Here is a 23,577-nt window from a genome sequence, read left to right on the forward strand (position 1 = left end):
ACACTGGCAACATTCTTGTAAATCTTTTCTGAACCCTTTCAAATTTCACAACATCCTTCTTACAGGAGAGACACCAGAATTGCACACAATACTCCAACGTGGCCAAACCAATGTCTTTTACCACTTCAACATGACCTCCAAACGCCTATACTCAATGCTCTGACCAATAAAGACAATCATACCAATCACCTTCTTCACTATCCTATCTAACTGCTCCTCCACTTTCAAGGAACTATGAACCTGCACTCCAAGGTCTCTTTGTTCAGCAACACTCCCCAGAACCTTACCTTTAGGTGTATCAGCCCTCCTTGATTTGACTTTCCAAAAAGCAGCAACTCACATTTATCTAAATTAAACTTCATTTGCCTTTCCTTGGCCCATTGGCCCATCTGATCAAGGTTCCGTTGCACTCTGAGGTAACCCTTGCTGTCCACTGCACCTCCAATTTTAGTGCCATCTGCAAACTTACTAACCTTACCTCCTACGTTCACATCCAAATCATTTATATAAATGGCAAAAAGCATTGGACCCAGCATCAAGCCTTGTGGCACACCATCTTGTGTCACAGGCCTCCAGTCTGAAAAGCAACCCTCCACCATGACCCTCTGACTTCTGCCTTTCAGCCAGTTCTGCATCCAAATGGTTGGTTCTCCCTGTGTTCTGCATGATCCAACCTCACTAACGAGTCTATCATGAGGAACCTTGTTGAATGCCTTACTCAAGTCCATATAGATCACATCTAAACACTGTCGGCATTCTATGAAAAGTGTATTAAACATTGAGAATAATTCACATTCACAGTTTCATGTTAGGATTGAATGAACTTGCTTAACATTGGCTTTTAAAAAACAAAGGAGGAAATTGGGTAGGTTAGATGTCAGTTTTTCATCTCTATGTCCACAAGCTCAGTCCGTTCACTGTAATTCAATGAAATTCTCTTCTGCTGGCTGTAGGAGCTCAGTAGGACATGAGTTTAAGCAATCCAATTCATAGCACATTTGGGCCTCCACCACAAGTCTGGTTTTAATTTGGAACTCAAAGTCAATGCTTTTCTATAACCTGGTCATTGTAGAGAGAATTTTATTCTGCATCTCACTTTACATGTCACAGGGCCTCCTAATGTTGCTGAATATCTGAACTAGAACATATTCCAATCTTCACGGACATCCCTGCCCTGCTATGGGGACAGAGAAGATAACAACAAGGACAAAGCTTAGAAAAGAAGATGAGGGTTGTATATGACCAGAGTGCATTCAATTGCTAGCAGGTGGTGAGCATTGAGACTTCTAGCTCCAATTGCAATATTTGGGCAAAATATACAAACAACGCCATCAACAATGGTGCACATCATTGACTCTGTAACCACTGAAACAGCGCCACTTTTCGGAGCTGTTACATGTTTGGCAGTTTCGCTGGCAGGTCAGATTCTTGCCATCTTGGCTCTGGGGTTCTGGTATTACTTCTGCTTTGAAAGCGTAAAGGAAAGCTGCACATTATTTCTGCAATCTGTTCTTGTGCAATCTGGTGTCAGTGATGAGGTGCAGCCCATGTCACTGGCATGCTCACACCAGGAGAGGCAGAATATCAGTGTGCCAGTTCCCTTGAAAGCCTCTGAATTGTGTTGCACTGGATAACCTGCCAGGATGTTTGACTTGGGCACTGACAAGATGTTGTGTATTGAATCAGATATTCAGACTAAATCCAGAGCTCCCCTGTGTTCACCATGTACCATTCCTGTTTATAAATTTTGAAAACAAAATATGCACAAGTTATTCTTTTGCCAGCATGTTAGAAGTGAAATCTTACACCATTTTTGGGGGATTTTGATGTTTGATATAAAGCTGGCTTTGGAGTCAGATTTTGTAATGTGATGATGCTTTAACCTCAGAGTCGCAGGATCATGGGTTCAAGTCATACCCAGAACATAAGCAGGCTATGGGAGGCTGACACTTCTGTCCTGAACTGTCAGGCTTTTAGATGGAGCTGTTAACTTGAGATCTCGCTGATGGGCATAAAGGATCCCATTCCACTACTTAGAACATAGAACATAGAACATAGAACAATACAGCACAGAACAGGCCCTTCAGTCCACAATGTTGTGCCGAACATTTATCCTAGCTTAAGCACCCTGTCCAATGTCCTGATCAACATTAGCCTCTCAACCAACACCAGCAAAAACAGATCACCAGTCATGCAGCCTGCTGTTTCAGTGTCAGATTGGCTGCTCTGTTTGTTTGCAAGTGATTAAGCTTGTAAAGTAAATCTTTCATCATAAAGAGCTTTGGGATAGCTTGAAGTTGTGAAAAATGTTGAAAATTCAAGTTGTTCTTACTTTCTATCTCCCCAAAAGTCTGAATTATATATTTGTGTAGACTTTGTTACGTCAGGACCAATGCCGAATACTATTCAATCACTCATTAGCTGAACTAAAGTTACCATTGACCTTATTCTTTGACTTTATTACATCATTCTAGCTGGCCCCTTGTGATTTTTATCACAAAGTGTGACTGGCTCTTTCCTTAAATATTTTATAAGTAGTTCAGCATTCTGCCTGAATTGTGCATTCTGTTCTGTGGTACATTCCAAGTTTGAAATGCATCAACAAGCTTTGACGTTATCTCCACGCATATATAAACCAATAATTGCATTGATTCTTTAGATCAATTCAAACTGCGAAAAAAAAATTCAAGTCAAAAACCAACTATGCACATGCTTTCAGGATTTGAGAATCCAGCCTTCAGCAATGTTCTTGGTATTCACGCACCACATCACTTTTTTTCCATCAGTTTGATGTGATACCCAGAGTTCATCATCCATTTTGCAGAAGACTTGCTACTTGAACCCACCCTGAAAATGTCATTCACACTCTCACATTTAGACTGCCTTGCCACCAACTTAATTTATTTATTTATTCCTTACTTGTTTGAGAACAATGGTTTTACTTTGGAATTAAACTAAGTAGCTTTTTTTTGTAATTTATTGCATATATACTTGCCCCTCTGAGGGACATTTATGCAATTTTCTGCAGGTTACACAAATCGCAAGGTTTGATCTGAATCCTGTTCACAACGTAGGAGGTGACAACTTTACTCATTTCTAGCTTTATTCTAATGGTTTCAGTTTATTTTTGTAGGCCTAGACCAATTATTTTAATAATCTGTCTCTGATTTAATAATCTGTCTCTGATTTAATAATCTCTTCTACAACTGGAATTGTTTTCTTCATAATGGTGTCATTATGAGGCATCATACTTAGGAACTTAGGCTTTTAGTTTTTTTGGAAATTTCTAATTAATTAATTGATTAATTGTTGCCTTTAAACTTGAAATCCTATACTAAACATAATCTTTCAAAGGCCATGTTTTTCTGAGTGGTGAAATATTCTCCAAAGTTACCCATTATGACCTTTGAGCTCCACTGGCCGGATTTTGTATGTAGTATGACATGCTGCAGTACTGTGCATGTGCAAAATCAGACACATCTTCACATTGCCTCACTACCCAGAAATACAGGGGGTCTCATTTACAAACACCAACTTACCAGCACGGGCACTTTAAAAAAAATCAATCTCATACAAAGGTGTAATTTTAAATATCTCACAAACGAACATTTCCTACACTTATGAACAGCTGCTTCATAATTTCGTGCATTATGTTCTGACTTGCATACAAATCGACTCAGAAGCGGAACTGGCGACTGCCTGAATTGTAAATCTTCGTTGCTTCCTCGCCTACAATTTACAATAAAGCATTGGTTTGCACTTTATTTAGTTTCCTGGGCTTGGCAGTTGCTGTTTCAAAGAAGTTGAAGTGCTTTTCCACCATCTTCGCATTTCTGCTACGTTTTCTTCCAGTACACTAGGATCTCAAATCTTCAAACCACTATTTAGATTCTTACAGCAAGTAAACGTCTGGAGACTGTACATACAATAGCGGGACAATCTGTAGCATTTCTCAAGCTCAACGAATGACTGTTTTCTTTCTCTGCATCGTCGAGTCTAATAACCAACAGCGGGAATTCAGAAGATGGGACAGAAATTAGACGAAAGCCCAATTAAATTTGGGCGCTGTCTTGCACGAGAGTGTTCAGAAAAGCCTGACTAAGCAAAGCAATCTGTGTAAGAGGGAGTGAGACTGGGAACAGGGTCAAATTCTGAAGTCAGTAGGCTACACACCATAGTAATTGTGCTCAAAAGAATTGGGAGCAAAGGCAAAATGACTTCAAACTATCGAGCCAGTTCAGTCAAGAATCAATATACGATTACTCTATCATAGTGGACTCTCACCACTAACTTTAACAAACCTGAAGTTTGTTTATTTTCCTATTTTTCATGAAGGGGAAATATATCAAGAATTCAAGTGTCGGTGTAATTCCCATCGACTAAAACTACTATGAAGTAAGGAGTATTTATAATAGTGTGACCTTTTGTGACCTCGCCAAAGTGCTATACAACCAATGTACACTTTTGCAATGTAAGAAAACCGCAGGACATCATTTGCATGCAGCAAGATCCCACAGACAGAAATTAGATAAATCAGCCAACCTTTTTTGGTGATGTTCGCTTAAGGAATAAATATTAAACAGGGGAACTGTCCTTTGGTTCTTTGAGTTGTGCTTTGCGATCATTTACAACTAACTATTTGAGGGAAGAGAGGTTTTCATCTCAAGATGCCACTTAACTGTGACAGTACTGGTCTCAGTACAGCACCGAAGTGTCATTACAAATTACGTGCTAAAATAGATAGTTCTAATTTAACCAACCCAGTTGCAAACTGACAGAGCAATTGAGTGGCCATTTTGCAGACGATCAAATATACTCCCCATTCACTCCATTGGAATTGACAGGGTGTAAAACAAGCAGTCAAGTTTCTCAGTAAATGAGCCAAGTTACAATTAATTTGGCAACTCCCTAGAGTATGCCTCAAATCCATGACACAAATATAAAAACAGTTTACAGAATTTAGTTTAAAGGGTGCTACATACTTGACCTTGGATTTGCAAGGCTGAACAGCCATGAACCCCATACAGGAGATTTATGTTTGATTGCCATATATTCTAAATAAAGAATGAGTTTGGTAGTAACCTTGAGCTACAGCTTGATTTTCCCCTTCCCATCTCCTGTTTCTTGTTAAAGTCATGTTTCATATATATGAAGAAAGATTGGACATACTGGAGTTCTTTTCTCTTGATCTTCAGGATTAGGACAAGATTTGGTGTGGGTAAATGTTCCCAGTGAAATCTGTGTGTGATAGTTGCTGATAGATCCAATATGGAATTTCAGGAAAACCTCTTGACCCAAGAAGTGGTCAGAATGTGCAACATGCGGAGTAATTGAGGTGAACAGCTTAGACACAGTCACAGCAAAGATAAATAAGCACATGAGCGAGAAAATAAAATAAGGATATCTAATGGAGCATAAATATCAGCATTGACTCATTGGGCCAAATGGCCTTTTTCTGTTCTGCAAGTACTTTGTATTTTGCTCTTCGAAAGTACAATAGAGAATTCCATTTTCCTAGAAGTCCTTCAGTTCCCAAGATAGTAGTGCATTCTTTTACTCCATCAAACATAGATGCATGGATAATTGACCCTGGTTGACACCCATAATACCCACAGATCACAGATATTGAGAAAACAGACAAATACATCATGCAGGCCATACATAAAGAAGATTCAAGATGTGATCATGTAAGTAAGGCTATTACAAAAAAACATAACATCGGAAAATGAAGATGCTGCAAAGTTTACAATGTCGCCCAATAATCCACCAATGAAAACTATGCAAAAATCCATGTATGTATTCTTATGAGAAAGAACTGCACTGTCAAAGTTTGTGTCTCATTGCAGTCCCATAATTTGTCATTCCTGGTGAACGAATACATATTTACATAGTACCTTTTAGAACTTCAAGACACCTGAAAGGATTAACAGGTAATTAAATACTTTTGAAGTGCTATCAATGTTGCAATATGGGAAACACAGCAAATAAATTGCACATGATAAAGTCCCACAACAGCAACGACATAATGATTAACAAATCTATTTTTGTGATGTTGGTTGAAGGATAAATGTTTCCCAGGACGCCAAGAAGAATTTCCCTGCTGTTCTTTGCGTAGTATCACAACAAATAGACATTGGAGTGCAGTTTCATAGCTCCTTGAAAGTGGAGTCACAGGTAGATAGGATAGTGAAGAAGGTGTTTGGTATGCTTTCCTTTATTGGTCAGAGTATTGAGTACAGGAGTTGGGAGGTCATGTTGTGGCTGTACAGGATGTTGGTTAGGCCACTGTTGGAATATTGTGTGCAATTCTGGTCTCCTTCCTATTAGAAAGATGTTGTGAAACTTGAAAAGGATCAGAAAAGATTTACAAGGATGTTGCCAGAGTTGGAGGATTTGAGCTATAGGGAGAGGTTGAATAGGCTAGGGCTGTTTTCTCTGAAGCATTAGAGGCTGAGGGGTGACCTTATAGAGGTTTATAAAATCATAAGGGGCATGGATAGGGTAAATAGACAAAGTCTTTTCCATGGGGTGGGGGTGGAGGAGTCCAGAACTAGAGGGCATAAGTTTAGGGTGAGAGGGAAAAGATATAAGAGACCTAAGGGGCAACGTTTTCACTCAGAGGGTGGTACGTGTATGGAATGAGCTGCCAAAGGAAGTGGTGGAGGCTGGTACAATTGCAACATTCAAAAGGTATTTGGATAGGTATATGAATAAGAAGGGTTTGGAGGGGTATGGGCCGGGTGCTGGCAGGTGGGATAGATTGGGTTGGGATATCTGGTCTACTCTGCATGAACAGGTTGGACCGAAGAGTCTGTTTCCTTGCTGTACATCTCTATGACTCTATGACTCTATTTGCCTGAGAGAACAGACTTTGACTGTTCCATCACACTTCCAATCCTGCAGTATTGGAAGATTCAGCCTGGATTTTGTGCTTGTGTCTCTAAAGCAAAACTCAACTAGCGAGAGTACCACCACTGAACATTACTATAGTGAGTATTTTCTTTAAACTGTAAACTCCAACCAACTTTCCAACTTGTAATCAGAACTCTTGTGAATGCCCAACAAGTGTTAATGTTTGGAAGATTGCATACAAGGTGAAGTCATGAATTTAGGGGATGATTCCATTAAGGAAGTGAGAAAGTTGATTGATGAGGGAAGGGCTGTAGATGCCATATACATGAACTTCAGTAAAACATTAAATAAGGTCCCCCATGGTAGGCTGATGGAGAAAGTGAAGTCACGTCGAGTCCAGGGTATACTAGCTAGATGGATAAAGAACTGGCTGGGCAACAGGATAGAGAGAGTAGTAATGGAAGGGATTTTCTCAAAATGGAGAACTGTAACCAATGGTGTTCCACAAGAATTCGTGTTGGGACCATTGTTGTTTGTGATATACATAAGTGATCTGGATGAAGGTATGGGTGGTCTGATTAGCAAGTTTGCAGATGACACTAAGATTGGTGGAGTAGCAGATAGTGAGGGAGACTGTCAGAGAATACAGCAGAATATAGATAGATTGGAGATTTGAGCAGAAAAATGGCAGTTGGAGTTCAATCCAGGCAAACGTGAGGTGATGCATTTTGGAAGATCCAATTCGAGAGTGAAATATGCAGTAAATGGAAAAGCCCTTTGGAAATTTGGTGTGCAGAGAGATCTGTGTGTTCAGGTCCATCATACCCTGAGGGTGGCAGCGCGGGTCAAGAAAGTGGTCAAGAAGGCATACAGTATGCATTCCTTCATTGGACGGGATACTGAGTACAAGAGTTGGCAGGTCATGTTACAGTTATATCGGACTTGGTTCAGCCACATTTGGAATACTGAGTACAGTTCTGGTCGCCACATTACCGAAAGGATGTGGATGCTTTGGAGAGGATACAGAAGAGGTTCACTAGGATGTTGCCTGGTATGGAGGGTGCTAGTTATGAAGAGAGGTTGAGTAGATTAGGATTATTTTCATTAGAAAGACAGAGGTTGAGGGGGTACCTGATTGAGATCTATAAAATAATGAAAGGTATAGACAGGGTGGATAGCAAGAAGCTTTTTTCCCAGAGTGAGGGACTCAATTATTAGGGTTCACGAGTTCAAGATGAAATGGAAAAGTTTAAGGGAGATATGCTTGGAAAGTCCTTTATACACAGGATGCCCAGAACATGTTGCCAGAGGAGGTGGTAGAGGTGAGCACGATAGCATCATTTAAGATGTATCTAGACGGATACATGAATGGGCAGGGAGCAGAGGGATACAGATCCTTAGAAAATAGACAACAGGTTTAGGTAGAGGATCTGGATCGGCGCAGGATTGGAGGGACAAAGGGCCTGTGCTTGTGCTGTAATTTTCTTACTTCTTTGTTTTGTTCTTAAGACGTTCTTGATAACAAGATGGTTAATGTCTCAAGCTTAATAGTTGTGGCAAAAATGCATTTTAGCATCAAAGTAATGCAATATTAATGTTCAGTACCTTCAGTTCTGTTCCAGCAATTGATGCTAGTATTCTGTGCAATAGGCAGAAGTATGGCATCATTAAAATGTTTACGAGAGGTTGTTTCTCCAAAAATCTTCAAGATGGTCAGATTGTAATAATATTTTCTAATGAAGATACTTAAGCCCAGTTGCATTGATTCAATCTTTTCATTTACTATTTATACTCAATCTTTCAATATCTTCATGTATCTGTTTGCTTCTGTATAATTATTTTATTCACAAATGTATCTCTTAATTATAGCCTGAACATAATAGATTGGCACTAAGAGTACAGTGGAGATCCTACATGATCTCCGATTTACCATAAGACCATAAGATATAGAAGCAGAATTAGGTCATTCAGCTCATCAAGTCTTCTCAGCCATTTGATCATGGCTGGTATGCGTCTCAACTCCATTCCCCTGCCTTCTCCCCATAACCTTTGAGTGATACTTAAGTTACACATAATCGATGAATCATTGTTAGTTCTGTGGCTTATCATTCCACAATGATGATCCTTTCAATTCATATGAGATCTGATCTATTGGTAAGAAAGCTTTCCTGCAGTGGTGAAAGGGAGCTAGAATAATCATGGAATTACAGAGTGTTACAGCTCAGAAGAAAGTCGTTAAGCCCATTGTATCTGCACTGGCTCTCTCAGCACTTTAACATCATGCTACTCTCCTGTCTTTTCCCTGAAACCCTGCACGTTGTTTCAATTTCAATAATCATTTAATATCCTCTTGAATGCTCTAATAGAACCTGTCTCCACCACATTTCCAGATAGTATATTCCAGACCCTAACTACTTGCTGTGTGAAATAATTTTTTGTCACCACACATTTGTTTCTTTTGGGGAAACACTCCTCTAGTTGTTCATCCATTTATGAGGGGAAATAATTTTTCTCTATCCATTCAATCCTCGTAATTTTGAAACTTCTACCAAATATCCTCTTAGCCTTCTCCTCTCTCAGGGAAACAGTACTGACTTCTCTAAACTTTCCTCATAACTGAAGTGTCTGAAACTGGGAAATGTTCTTGTAAATCTCTTTTGTACTTCTGAAGCAATCACATCGTTCCTGCAGTGTGACACCCAGGATTGCACATAATACTCCAGCAGAGGTCAAAACTATGATGTATATATATTCATCATAACCTCCTTGATCTGTATTCTATGCTCTTATTAATAAACCTAGAATACCGTATGCTTTATTAACAGCTCTCTTTACCTAGCCAGCCACTTTTAATCACAGCACACATTATTGAAAGTTGCAGCACTGCCAGAGAGCCATGGTATTCTTGGCTTTATTAATAGAGGCATAGAGTACAGGAGCAGGGAGGTGATGTAAACTTGAACAAGACATGTGTTCAATTACAGCTGCAGTATTGTGGATATTTGCAGGCACCACAGTATAGGTAAGCTAAGAATGTATTGGAGAGAATGTAGAAGTCATTTCCAAGAACGGTTCGAGGTAGGAGAGACTTCACTTATGAGGATAGATTGAAGAAGTTGGGGCTGTTCTGTTCGAGAGAAGAAAGCTGAGAGGAGACTTGATAAAGACTTTCAAAATCATGAACAAGCTGGGAAGAGTGGATAGAGAATAACTGTTCCTGCTTGTAAAAGAAGAAAGAACATTTGTGGGGTGGGGGAGGAATAGATTTAAAGATATGCGAATGAATCAATGATACTGGAAGAAAACCCTTCTTCATTCAGCGGAAATTAGGGTGTGGAATGCATTACCTGGAAATGTGGTGGAGGCACTTTCAATTCAGGCATGCAAGAGGGCATTGTGTGATTATTTGGATAGAAATTGTGTTCAGGGATATGGGGAAAAGACAGGAGGTCAGCACTAGGGGATAGAACTGATGCCGGCACTGTGCACCAAATGGCCTTTGGCTGTCCCAAAACAATTCTGTAATAGCCAATGCAGATATACACTCAGGTCTGTCTGCTGCTGCACACCCTTTAGACTAGGACCTGTTAGTTTATACTGTCTATGTTCTTTGTACCATAGTGTATCACCACAAACAAAATCATCAGGAAAATTCATTGAAATCAGTTCTAAGTTTCATAGCCCAAAAGGGATGTGCTATAATCAGAATAGAAACAGACATTATCACAGGATTCTGGCTGGGGGAAGGTAATTGAGCCCAATAGACTAAGGCAGATGGATTAACATCAGTGAAGGTACAGCTGTTAACACACGCTGCTGGACTGTGGTTAAAACATGATGTGAGCTGGAAGGAGTTACAGAACACAAATGTGTGAGGGAGATGGATTAACATCAGCGGAGGTCTTCTGAATATTTCAGCAGCTTTTTTTATTTCAACTAACAGGGTAGAGATTCTGCTGAATACAATTTGTATTTGGGAACTTGACAAAGCTTGTAAAGAATGTGCATGTGTATTGCTTTTACACAGGCATTAAATTGTTTTGAGCAAGCAGAGAGCGGAGCACAACAATAACAACTTATATTTCTCTAGCACATCTAACAAAAAAGCACTTCATAACAGGCATTACACCCCAAACCATAGAAGGCGATATTGAGTCAGACAACCAAATGTTTGGTCAAAGACGTATTTTTTATGAAGAAGGAAGGGTATGAGAGGCAGAGGGGTGCAGGGAGAAAGTTCAAGAGCTTAGGGACAAGATGGTGCTGCATCCAATGGTGAAGTTAAAAGGTGTGGATGCACTGGAGAATGTCCGAATTAGAGGTGGGCAGACACCTTACAGAGTTGTGGGGCTGCAGGTTACAGAGACAGGGAAGCATGTATACTTGGAGGGATTTGCAAACCAGAATGAGAATTTTAAAATCCATTGTTGTTTGATTGGAAGTCATTGGAGGTCAGCAAGCACAGGGATGATGTGTGCCTGGGAGTTGCTGTGCACTAAAACATAAACAGCAAAGTTTTGTATAGCCTAAGATTTACAGAAGGAAATCAGACTAGTGCAAACTCCCAATCTTAGACTCAAACACTGGAGGCGATGGCTCCAATGGGTTTATTTCTGGACCGTTACTCCAGAGATTCAGAGATTTTGGAAACATTGGTTCAATTCTGCCATGGCAGATGTGGAATTTGAATTCAATTTTTTTAAAATCTGTCATTAAGAGTCTAAGGATTACTGTGAAACTGTTGCTGATTGTCAGGAAAAGCCCATCTGGTTCACTAATGTCATAGAGTCATAGAGACGTACAGCAAGGAAACAGACCCTTCGGTGCAACCCGTCCATTCTGACCAGATATCCCAACCCAATCTAGTCCCACCTGCCAGCACACGGCCTATATCCCTCCAAACCCTTCCTATTAATATACCCATCCAGATGCCTTTTAAATGTTGCAATTGTACCAGCCTCCACCACATCCTCTGGCAGTTCATTCCATACACGTACCACCCTCTGCATGAAAAAGTTGCCCCTTAGGTCTCTTTTATATCTTTCCCCTCTCATGCTAAACCTACGCCCCCTAGTTCTGGACTGCCCCACCCCAGGGAAGAGACTTTGTCTATTTATCCTATCCATGCCCCTCATGATTTTATAAATCTCCATAAGGTCACCCCTCAGCCACTGACGCTCCAGGGAAAACAGCTCCAGCCAATTTAACCTCTCCCTATAGCTCAAATCCTCCAACCCTGGCAACATCCTTATAAATCTTTTCTGAACCTTTTCAAGTTTCACAACATACTTCCAATAGGAAGAAGACAGAATTACATGCAATATTCCAAAAAGTGACCTACCCAATGTCCTGTATAGACGCAACATGACCTCCCAACACCTGTATTGCTTTAGAGAAGAAAACTGCCATCCCTACCTGGCCTAGCCTACATGTGACTCCAGACCCACAACAATGTGATTGACTATTAACTGCCCTCTGGGCAATTAGGGACAGGCATTAAATGCTGGTCCAGCCAGAAATACCCTCACCCTGTGAATAATTTTTTTAGAAGTTAAGGAAATGGAAAAGATTCAGGGATTTGGTTTGATAAGGTGGAGTGAGGGGATATTGCAGCATGGCAGTAAGCCTCCTCAAGCTTTGACAGTGTCTGGTAGTCACCTCCTTTACTGGCCCTCTTTCAAGATCAGGAGAATCGACGTTTCGGGCATAAGCCCTTCTTCAGGAAGGGCTTATGCCCGAAACGTCGATTCTTCTGTTCCTTGGATGCAGCCTGACCTGCTGCGCTTTTCCAGCAACACATTTTCAGCTCTGATCTCCAGCATCTGCAGTCCTCACTTTCTCCTCTTTCAAGATCAGGCAGAGCCTGACTTATTCTGATTGTCACCTATCCTTCAAATCACTGTCCACAACCCCTTGCATGCTCCAACTCCCCTCCCCTCACCCCACCTTGGCACTCTAAAGTTACCTGCACCCTGGGTCTCTGAGAGTCTGGGCACTGCTTGTAGTTCCAGCAATGGCCACCGTTCCCAGTGGTGCTGTAAGTCATGTTAGATTCATCGACTTGGCCAGCAGTTGTCTGACGGTGGGACCTTTTCCTGTGTAAGGGGTAGAAGTTTCACTTGTAGCCAATGGACACTTGTCAGAGTATTAATAGCCTGTGCTGGAGCAGTACTGAATCAATGGGGCTTTACTTCCCACTAACCTTTTCAGTGTTGAGTTGGGAACCCTGCCATCCGAAAAATCCTGCCCATAGTCACTATTGCAATGCTGGGGGTGCAGCAGCCAATCAGAACACAGCATGCTCCCACTTATAGTAACATGACGATAACCAGATAATCTAATTTTACAATATCAACTAGAGGCAAATATTAGACAAGACATCAGAGGTGGTTTCCCTGCTCTTGGTAGGTGGAATGTCAAGAGATCTTCTGCATTCACTGGAAAGGGGAGGCAGGGACTCTGATTAAAATTTTATCAGTATTCCCTCCAGGGTAGCAGTTACTCAGTGCTGCAGTGAAGTGTCAGCCTTGATTCCTGTGCTTAAACCTACATTGGGAGTTGAGCTATACCTTTCTGACTAAGAAGTGACAGTTTGACCAGTTGAGTGCAACTGAGAAATAGTTGCGTAAGTCTCTTTGGAAAGATCAAATGGAAAGCTGCCCAAATTAAAAGCTTTTCAATCATGGAGAAGTTTTATGCAAGTCTTATTCAAGTAATTGCTCTGGAATTTGCATAATTTGTGCCAGATTAAGGGTAGATTTGAGGAATGGTGTGGTGACGTGATGCTACAGTTCCTTCATAAATAAATTGCTAAGATATTTTCTTCTTTTAGTTTAAATTTAAGTACATGAAAATAAACATTTATGGAAAATCGATAGGAAACAATGGAAGTAGCATTCACTTCAATAGGTACCCTGTGTCAGATCCCAATGCAAATTGTGAAAAGGGGAGCAAATATGGGAAAATGCCCCTCACAGCCCTGTTAGATAATGCAGTTAGACAAAATCAATGTTCTCAATTTCTCTTCCCCATTCTTATGATTCATCCTAGTTTGTAACCACTAAACTAATAGAAGCAGAATACTGCAAATGCTGGAAATCTGAAACATGTAGGGGAATGGGTCTGGGTGGGTTGCTCTTTGGAAAGTCGGTGTGGACTTGTTGGGCCGAAGGGCCTGTTTCCACACTGTAAGTAATCTAATCTAATCTAAAAATGCAGAGAATCTGAAGATACTCAGTAAGTCTGGTAACATCTGTGGAGAGAATACCAGAGAAACTAGGATGAATCATAAGAATGGGGAAGAGAAATTGAGAACATTGATTTTGTGCATTATCTAACAGGGCTGAATGGGACTTTTTTTCCCTATTTGCTTCCTTTTTCATAATTTATATTGGGATATGACACAGGGTACCTTTTGAACTGGATGGCATGTTAATTATTTCCTAAAATTTTCCTTAAATGTTTAAAAGCCTAGCAGCATCTCTACTTTCTGCGCAGGCTGAGGAAAGCCCACCTCCCAGCCCCCACCTTCACCACATTCGACAGAGGGTTCATTGAGAGTACCCTGAGCTGCTGCACCACTGCCTCGCTCAGGAATTGCATCATCTCAGATCGTAAGACCCTACAACGGATAGTGAGGACAGCTGAGAAGATCATCAGGGTCTCTCTCCCCTCCATTACAGACATTTGCACCACACGCTGCATCCGAAAGGCTAAGAGCATTGTGGAAGACCCTACACACTTCTCACTCAAACTCACCTTCCTCCTGCCATCTGGCAGAAAATACCAGAGCATTCGGTCTCTCACGGCCAGATTGTGCAACAGTTTCTTCCCCCAAGCCATCAGGCTACTGAACACAGTATGATCACACTCTTGAATTGCTGCTAGAAGAATGTCTATTACTTATCATTCTTCTGTTGCATCGCAACTTGCATGTTTTGCACTTCTTATGCACTTTATGCTATGTATCACACAACATCAGGTTATAGTCCAACAGGTTTAATTGGAATCACACTAGCTTTCAGAGCGTCGCTCCTTCATCAGGTGGTAGTGGAGGGCTCAATCCTGAAGGAGCGACGCTCCGAAAGCTGGTGTGCCTCCAATTAAACCTGTTGGACTATAACCTGGTGTTGTGTGATTTTTAACTTTGTACACCCCAGTCCAACACTGGCATCTCCAAATTATGCCATGTATGATTGTGTAGTTTGTGCTGTCCATGTAGCACCTCTGTCCTGGAGGAACCTTATCCCATTTTTACTGTATCAGTTGTATATGGTAGAAATGACAAATAAAACCTACTCTCTCTCTCTCTCCTTAAATTTAAACAAAACTAAAATATCTTTAGCAATTTATTTATGTAGGAACAGTGGCATTACATGTCACTACACCATTCCTTAAATTATGACTTTTCTTTGGAACAGTTCTAAAGAAGAATTGGGACTGGAAACATTAACTCTATTTCTCTCTCCACAGATGTTGCCAGACTTACTGATTTCTCCAGAATCTCCTGTGTTTATCACTGAACCAATAGGTTACTCTTCATAATGGCTTCAAGTATAATGTCGGCTAAGGTGTTCATTTCTGCATGAGGCCAAGACTGATTTTCTCTCATGGGTGTGTGCATTTTCAGTTCAGTACTTATAGGTGTAAGTTGTTTTGCACCTTGAATGGCAGTTTTCATAGGCAGATAGATAGTAAGATCTCACTCACAGTGGAACCTTCTGAGACCATACTAAAGGCCAACAGACCCTCACTCATTGCAAGCCTGCAATATCACTGGGTTCACTGTTGGTCACAATAAGATGTTGTGGTTCCCTGGTTCAGCAAGTATTGCTGAAACATGCAACCAAACATTCAGATGCACGGAGACTGCACATTAGCTGGAGTGCTTAATGCACCTTTCCATGCACAACAGTCAGTTTCCCCTGAGGAAGGTTGCAGTAGAAACATTCTAAGCTTGCCCTGTCATGACAGATCTGCCAAAACCCACTACTCCCCCACTTTCCCCCCCACTCTTCCTTATGACTGGCAGTAGTTTCCAGTCCTTCAGATGATTGCACTATATCAATGCTTTATGGATAGCATCTATCTCCCTCCCTCCAAGCTTGCATTTATAGCTGTGATATCACAAAATGCAGTCAATTCACAATGGAGATATTGCTCCATGACTGGGTGAGGCCTCATTGGAATGAATGTAATGCCATGAGTTCTGGAGTGATGTTGGTTTATTGGGAATGGAGTCTAATTGAGCAGGATCCTCCATCATCTGGACTCCCAGTTAATAGACTGGGAAAAAAACCTAAATATTAACTCCACCCACTTTGTGTGTTGCCTTTTTAAAAGAAAAAAAATTAAGAGCCTCATGCAAGTTATTAAAATTAACATGTTTGAATTTCCCCCTATCGTCCAACAATCTCCACATTTCCTCCCAGACTACCTTGCAATCCCTGTCACCCCAGTCTCCACAAAATGTCCCCCTACTCAAGTTTATCTTAACCTACAAAATTTGGCCTGTCAGAGACGCCGTGGCTTTTACTGCAGAGAACAAACACACCTCCCAAGCTGGTGGAGGTCAGCTCACTTTTCACCACCCTTTCGCAGCCTCAAGCATTTGAGTTACTTGCAATCCAATCGCATTGTTGTTGCCAGACAAAAGGTCTTTGTCATTGATAACTGGTCAGTAGTTCACAAACCAATCAGCTACTTGTTGCCTGCTGAATCTCCATTTCTACACACCCCTTGGTTTCAAATCATCTGCAAACTACACTTTAATTACGTCTTGAACAAGCAGTTGTGTAAATAGTGTTTGCAATGAGTGTCAGGTTACTTGCTTTTAAAACATGCTGCACTCCTTCAGCATTCCTAGATTTTTAAAACAGTAATTTTTCCTGTTTCAGTCCAAATTCAGTAAATAAAGGAAGTCTTTATAGAGGATATTGGAGTGCCTGACCTGCCATTGGATTTGAAGGGTTTTACCAAAATATCACTGAGATTTTTTTGTGATTTGGGATATCTGGCATACATTGTTCATGACTCTGATGCAATGATGCTCCACTCGAACCATCCTCTTATGTTCTTCCTCTAAGTCTATCATTGTAATCTTCTACCCACTACCCCCTCATATATTGGCCAAGCCTTCCTTCATTTTCATCATTTATTTCCACTATTCCCTTTCTTGATGGACTCTAATTATGCTGCTTTTCACAAGAGGAAACATTCCCTCTTTATCCATTCTGCCAAAATCCTTCAGAATTTAAAATATTTCCTTTAAGCCTGCTTTGCTGAAGCCAGCTGGCAATTCATTCAGCCACATGTCCCCTGACATTGCCTTCCCTGACTTTAATCATTCGTTATCTCATTCAAAGCCTTTAGAACATAGATAATTTACATCTACTGCATTACCATTGTCAACTCCATTTGTCACTTGCTCAAAAAAATCAGTAAGGATCATTTTCCAGTTTAAAATCTGTGCTGACTTTCCGTTATTTGTTATTTCTAGATGCATCTTTTGTTGCTGTATTTTTCATTTCATTTCCTGTCAGTGAGTAGCAAAAGCTGTAAGCGCAAAAGTGAAGATTGCAAATTTCCACCAAATGCACATAATTCATTTTGCAGGAGTAAGATATAATTTTTGCGACGAGCCACAACTGAGAGGGACTGCATTCACTCAACATCTCGCTGGCAAACAATCATGAAGGCCATTTCCTCCTGTTTTGGCAACAATCCTGATGTCTTCACCCTACTGTAATCTACTCTACTTTCTGTAGCTGCCAACTAGCCAGGGTAGGGGTACTGGACAAAAAGGGCTATTTGCTGATGACATGCAGGATGACTCTGGTGCACAAATGGCTCATAGAAAGGCATGTTGCCACATTAGACACTAAACAAGCTGAAGCCAACCATTTGAGTATTCAAACAGCACCTCAGCTCCACAGGAGCACCACGGGACTTGGAGCATTTTTTGAATATTCTTGTTGGTGTCCTGAATGTTTCACAGTCTCGCTGTTGTGACAGTATAGTGCTTGTTCCCAGTTCTACAATGACTGATGAGGAGGAGGTGGGGTAAGGGAGGAGGCAGTCAACGTGTTTAGCTACACAGTCCATGATTGACTCATCTAATTGCAAACAAATGCAATTGCAGTTCCCTATTCAGTATCAATCCTTTACCTAACCATCCCTCTGTTGCTACCACTGTGATCTCTTGACCACGCTGCTGAGACAAAATTTATCAGAAAACAAACAGAAGAGCAGAATTTCATAAGGAATAGGGGCAGAAATAGGGTATTCGGTCTCTCTAGCTTGCTCCTCCACTCAATGAGATTTTGATTGATCTGATTGTGGCCTTAACTCCACTTTCCTGTCTGCTCCCACACCCTTGTTGATCAGAAGTCTGTCCAACCCAGCCTTGAATGATCTAGCCTCCACCGTTCGCTGGGGGAGAGAATTCCAAATGCAAATGATTCTCTGAAAGAAGAAATTTCTCCTCATCTCCATCTTAAATGGGAGACTCCTTATTTCAAAATTGTGCTTCCTAGTTCTAGACTCCCCCCCACAAGAGGAAACATCCCTTCATCATTTATCCCATCAAGCCCCTTAAGAATTATATATGTTTCATGTCCCTCTGCACAGAGTCCCCCACTGCAGCCGTTCAATACAAGTTGCTGCTGTGCCCTGCAATGCAAGTGTGTGTCAGTGAATGGAAGTGCCAGTTTCGACGAGATGGGCTAACAGATGTCAAAATCCATGGAGAAGGACTAAGTGTGGCTAATGCCCAGGTATGTTGCCCTGCCATTGCTGGATCACTGGCAGCATAGTGTTGATGGTGATTCAGAGTAGGGGGCAAGCTGAAAACACCAGATGCTTGATCTCGATTCTTTGTTGAGTTTTCCCAGCATCTTGCTTGCTTGGCGAGTTTGGTAAGTTGGGAGGCTGAATATCAATGAGTTGAGTTTTGGCATTAACAAGGCATTTAAAAAGTGTCAATCTCCTTCAAGTATCATTTTGCCACTGTTTAGCAATAATATCACCTCACCATTTGAACAAAGCATAGAAGACAGAGTGAGTGTGTTGTGTATGCAGTTGGGGTGCCTGTCCCTTTCAGAGATCTGGTCAAGGGGCGGAGTTTGGGTCCAGCGTGGAGGTGTGAATATTGTCAATAAAATGTTTCTGTTCAGATTTACCAGTTGTCTACCTGGTATATAATTCCAAATATATGGTTCCAAAGGAAGCACCAACATACCAGAAAGGATCTTGACATTGAGATGGGCCTCACAGATTTGTCACCCGATTCTGTCACACATCTTGCCTTAGACCATGTTGGTCAAATCCCTGTCAGATTCTCCCCTCAGTATCTCAAGAATCAATCAAACTCAATAATGTTTAATGTAGTAATGAAGTAAAAATAATAAAAAAGTAACAAGTAAAATAATTTGCATCCAGAAGTTAATGTCACATCCAAGAAACACATTCAGAGTTGGTGCCACTTAACTGTGTACAGTAACTGTGTATATCAATGACTTGGATGTGGACCTAGAAGGGATGACGTCAACATTTTAGGTAGTGCCAAAATAGGAAGTGTATTTATTGCTTTAAAAGACCAAAGACAGCTGCAAAATGTTATTGATTGGACAGTAGTGTGAATTGAAAAGTACCAGATGGAATTCAATGTCTGTGTGTGCAATGATACATTTTGGTTGAGTAAACAAGAGCAGTAATTATATTCTGAATGTTATTTGGCTCATGGCTGTAGGAGAGCAAAGGATTTAAGAGTATAGATTCAAAGGACATTACACACACCACCTCAGGGTGATAAAGCCATTAAACAAAAACTAATAGAATTCAAGGTTTTATCACAGCAGGCATGCAATATAAAAGCCAAGAATGTAAGTAGGAGACTTCCTAAAACTTTAATAAGGATATCGTTAGAGGGCGTCGGATTGGGCCATACTCTATAAGAGTAATATTGCAACTTTAAATATATATAATGGAGACTTACTGGGAAGCAGTCTGGTATGTCAAATATGAGACTTTTTAATTAAATCAACGAAGTGGCTGTGCTAAATGCTCTGCGTCTTATGATAACTTCTACATCTTTCTATTTAAATGGGGAACAGAGCATGCTTTTTCGCTTTCTTGGTACGGGTGTTCTTCGTTCCAGTCACCAAATATTAAAAATGAAAGTGCCAAAATAGCCTCCAGCATGGAGGCTGAATGTAGTAGAATAGAAGGTTATTTAAGTTATCTCTGCACCTTCCAGTCTGCAGTGTATACTAGAAGGTGGATTGTAATTGACGAGTGATGGTGTGCATATATATGAACAGGAAGTGATAATTTTGAACTGATAGCTTTCTTGATGCCTGGCGATTTTTCATCCTGCTTAGAGAGCTCCTCAACCTGCAGTGTCAAGACTGCTCAAATAGTAGGCATCACAAAGTACACATATATGACCCTGTCTACATGTACAGGGAAAAAAGTATGAACATGGCAAAAGAGAATAACTAGGGGGAGATTGAGCTGTTCAAACCGTGAGAAATAAGTACTTGTGGGATGGGATGGCCATGTCATGAGTTATAGAAGAATCGTAGAATCACTACAGTGTGGGAGCAAGCCTTTCAGCTCAACAAGTCCACACCAACCCTCCAAAGAGTAACCCACCCAGACCCATTTCCCTGACTAATGCACCCAACCTATACATCCCTGAACACTGTGGGCAATTTAGCACAGGCAATTTACCTAATCGGCACATCTTTACATTGTGAGAGGAAACTGGAGCACCTGGAAAAAACCCATGCAGCCACAGGGAGAACGTGCAAACTCCACCCAGATAGTTACCCAAGGCTGGAATCAAACCTGGGTCCCTAGCACTGTGAGGCAGCAGTGCTAACCAATGAGCCACCATGCAACCCACTTTTTTTTCTTTTTGTTTTTCTTTTTAGCACTTCCTTTCCTCTCCAGCGGAAGATAGGTTTTTTTTAGCTGGGAATTGGAGGATTGGTAGAAATGCAGAGAAACAGACACAGGAAAAGCAAAATATTATTTAGACTAGACACCAGCTGTTGGCCATGAACAATCTGCTCCAACACTTTCAACTGGTTTCCCAAACTGAGAAAGGGCCTGGACATTTTCTTAGACACTCAAACCCATGTTGAGAAAATAGGCAGGTAGGACAAGTCATGGTGTCAGTGCTGAGCTGGAAGTTTGGAACTAGGGTGAGGTGGGGGAAGGGGAAATGAGGAAACTGTTGAAGTCCACATTGATGCCCTGGGGTTGAAGTGTTTCGAGGCAGAAGATGAGGCGTAGTTCCTCCAGGCGTCTGGTGGTGAGGGAGCGGCGGTGAAGGAGGCCTAGGACCTCCATGTCCTCAGCAGAGTGGGAGGGGGAGTTGAAATGTTGGGCCACAGGGCGGTGTGGCTGATTGGTGCGAGTGTCCTGGAGATGTTCCCTAAAGCGCTCTGCAAGGAGGTGTCCATTCTCCCCAATGTCGAGGAGACCGCATCGGGAGCAACGGATACAATAAATGATATTAGTGGATGCGCAGGTAAAACTTTGATGGATGTGGAAGGCGCCTTTGGAGCCTTGGATGGAGGTGAGGGAGGAGGTGTGGGCGCAGGTTTTGCAATTCCTGCGGTGGCAGGGGAAGGTGCCAGGATGGGTGGGTGGGTTGTAGGGGGGCGTGGACCTGACCAGGTAGTCACAGAGAGTACGGTCTTTGTGGAAGGCAGAAAGGGGTGGGGAAGGAAATATATTCCTGGTGGTGGGGTCTTTTTGGAGGTGGCGGAAGTGTCGGCAGATAATTTGGTTTATGCGAAGGTTGGTAGGGTGGAAGGTGAGCACCAGGGGGCGTTCTGTCCTTGTTACGGTTGGAGGGGTGGGGTCTGAGGGCGGAGGTGCAGGATGTGGATGAGATGCGTTGGAGGGCATCTTTAACCACGTGGGAAGGGAAGTTGCGATCTCTAAAGAAGGAGGCCATCTGGTGCATTCTGTGGTGGAACTGGTCCTCCTGGGAGCAGATACGGCAGAGGCGGAGGAATTGGGAATATGGGATGGCATTTTTGCAAGAGGTAGGGTGGGAAGAGGTGTAATCAAGGTAGCTGTGGGAGTCGGTGGGTTTGTAAAAACTGTCAGTGTCAAGTCGGTCGTCATTAATGGAGATGGAGAGGTCCAGGAAGGGGAGGGAGGTGTCAGAGATGGTCCAGGTAAATTTAAGGTCAGGGTGGAATGTGTTGGTATGGACTGTGTGCAGGCACAGGGGATTAATTTAGAATAGAATCATGGGTTGTCACGGAATGGTGTTCTATATTATCTGGAACAAAGGAGTTGCAGAGTTACAGGTAGTGGTGGTGAGAATGGCTTGAGGTGGACTGTTCATTCTGGGAGCTGGTGCAGAGAATGACAAACTCAATGGCCTCATCCACGTTGCAACAATCCACAATTCAGTATTTTTTCTGATTTGGGCTCAACCAAGATTGAATTGACTTAAAATTAAATAAGCAGTACTCATACAAGCTCATTCAGCTTGTTTATCCTGGCCAGTAATAGTTTCAACAATGTAAGGTATACCACTGGAGACCTTTCTGGGCAAACATAAAATCTAGAACAAAAAAATTGACAGACTTAGCTTGGTGCAGTTTGATTCATTTTTAAGTGAAATAACCAAGACAAAATATGGAACATAATCCCTTTGATACTGGGATCAAAAATATATTGGGTCAATTTGGATCAGTTGATGGTCCCTTTAACCAACACATTCAATACATCAGCATGGTATAAAGTGATTCATTCCAGTTTTAGCAATTCAAAATATGTCACAAAAACGACAATCATGTTTTAATTAAAACTTTTAGAGGTATTACAAATATTTTGAAGTCTCAAAAGGGAAAGACATGCTCTAACAGCACAGCTATTGAAAAGACCATTACTGTGTTTTTTTCATTCAAAGTTACATGTGAACCTGCCACAGCATTGAAAGATCCATTATTACTGAGGAATATTAAAGGCTGTTTTAATCCTGTGGCAGAGTATCAGTACTTTTTTTTGTCCCCCCACACCTTTTGGCTGTCTACCATTAAGCTTTGTAATTCCCTACACTTTTGTTGTTTACAGATGCCATGAATGATACATGGCTAGCTCCATCAATAAACACATCGACCTGGACCCAATATACCGGCCACTACAGCGGACAGCTGAAACTGACAACCGGAAGCGGCAGGGACAGGCCACTATAAATGCTGGAGGAAACACCACAGAAGCGCTTCACAGGAGGCTCCCAAGCACTGAGGATGACACCTAGACAGGGGATGAAATGTTTGCAACAAAAACTTCCAGCTCGGCGAACAGAACCACAGCAGAATGAAAATATGACAAGGATAAAAGTGAAAACAATAGTGGTCCATTAGCAAACATTTGGATATGTTACAAATTGGCATGAATATGCATTGGTTGAAAATGATTAAAAAGGATTGTGTGCGACAGGAGAACCTCTTTTTTCATTCTTACTGCCCTTACCTGAATTTTAAAAAATCACAAGATGTTAAAATTTTGAAGGGAGAATCTATTGCCAACTCTTCCCTTCAAAATGCCGATGACTTTGTATTATCCCCAGAGATCATATGAACTAAGGTATATAGGCCATTTGGTCCCTCAACTCTGCTCTCATATTCAAAAATATGGTTATCATAACCTTGAACTCCCCTGTCAATCACAAATCAATTTAACTCAGGTTTGAAT

The 23,577-nt window shown here is 41.4% G+C and overlaps 1 long non-coding RNA gene across 1 annotated transcript in view; it reads left to right on the forward strand.

Annotated features, from left to right (window-relative positions):
* LOC148148772 (uncharacterized) overlaps positions 1-23,250 on the forward strand; it is a 44,874-nt gene extending 21,624 nt beyond the window's left edge. The window contains exon 3 of the long non-coding RNA XR_015758570.1: positions 22,954-23,250. This is a non-coding gene — a long non-coding RNA (uncharacterized LOC148148772). The remainder of the gene's footprint in view (positions 1-22,953) is intronic.
* The last annotated feature ends 327 nt before the right edge of the window (positions 23,251-23,577 follow it).

Source organism: Chiloscyllium plagiosum, unplaced genomic scaffold (assembly GCF_037043375.1).
Source record: "Chiloscyllium plagiosum isolate Xiang-an unplaced genomic scaffold, Cpla_swu_hap1 HiC_scaffold_11, whole genome shotgun sequence".
Taxonomy (NCBI): Eukaryota; Metazoa; Chordata; class Chondrichthyes; order Orectolobiformes; family Hemiscylliidae; genus Chiloscyllium; species Chiloscyllium plagiosum.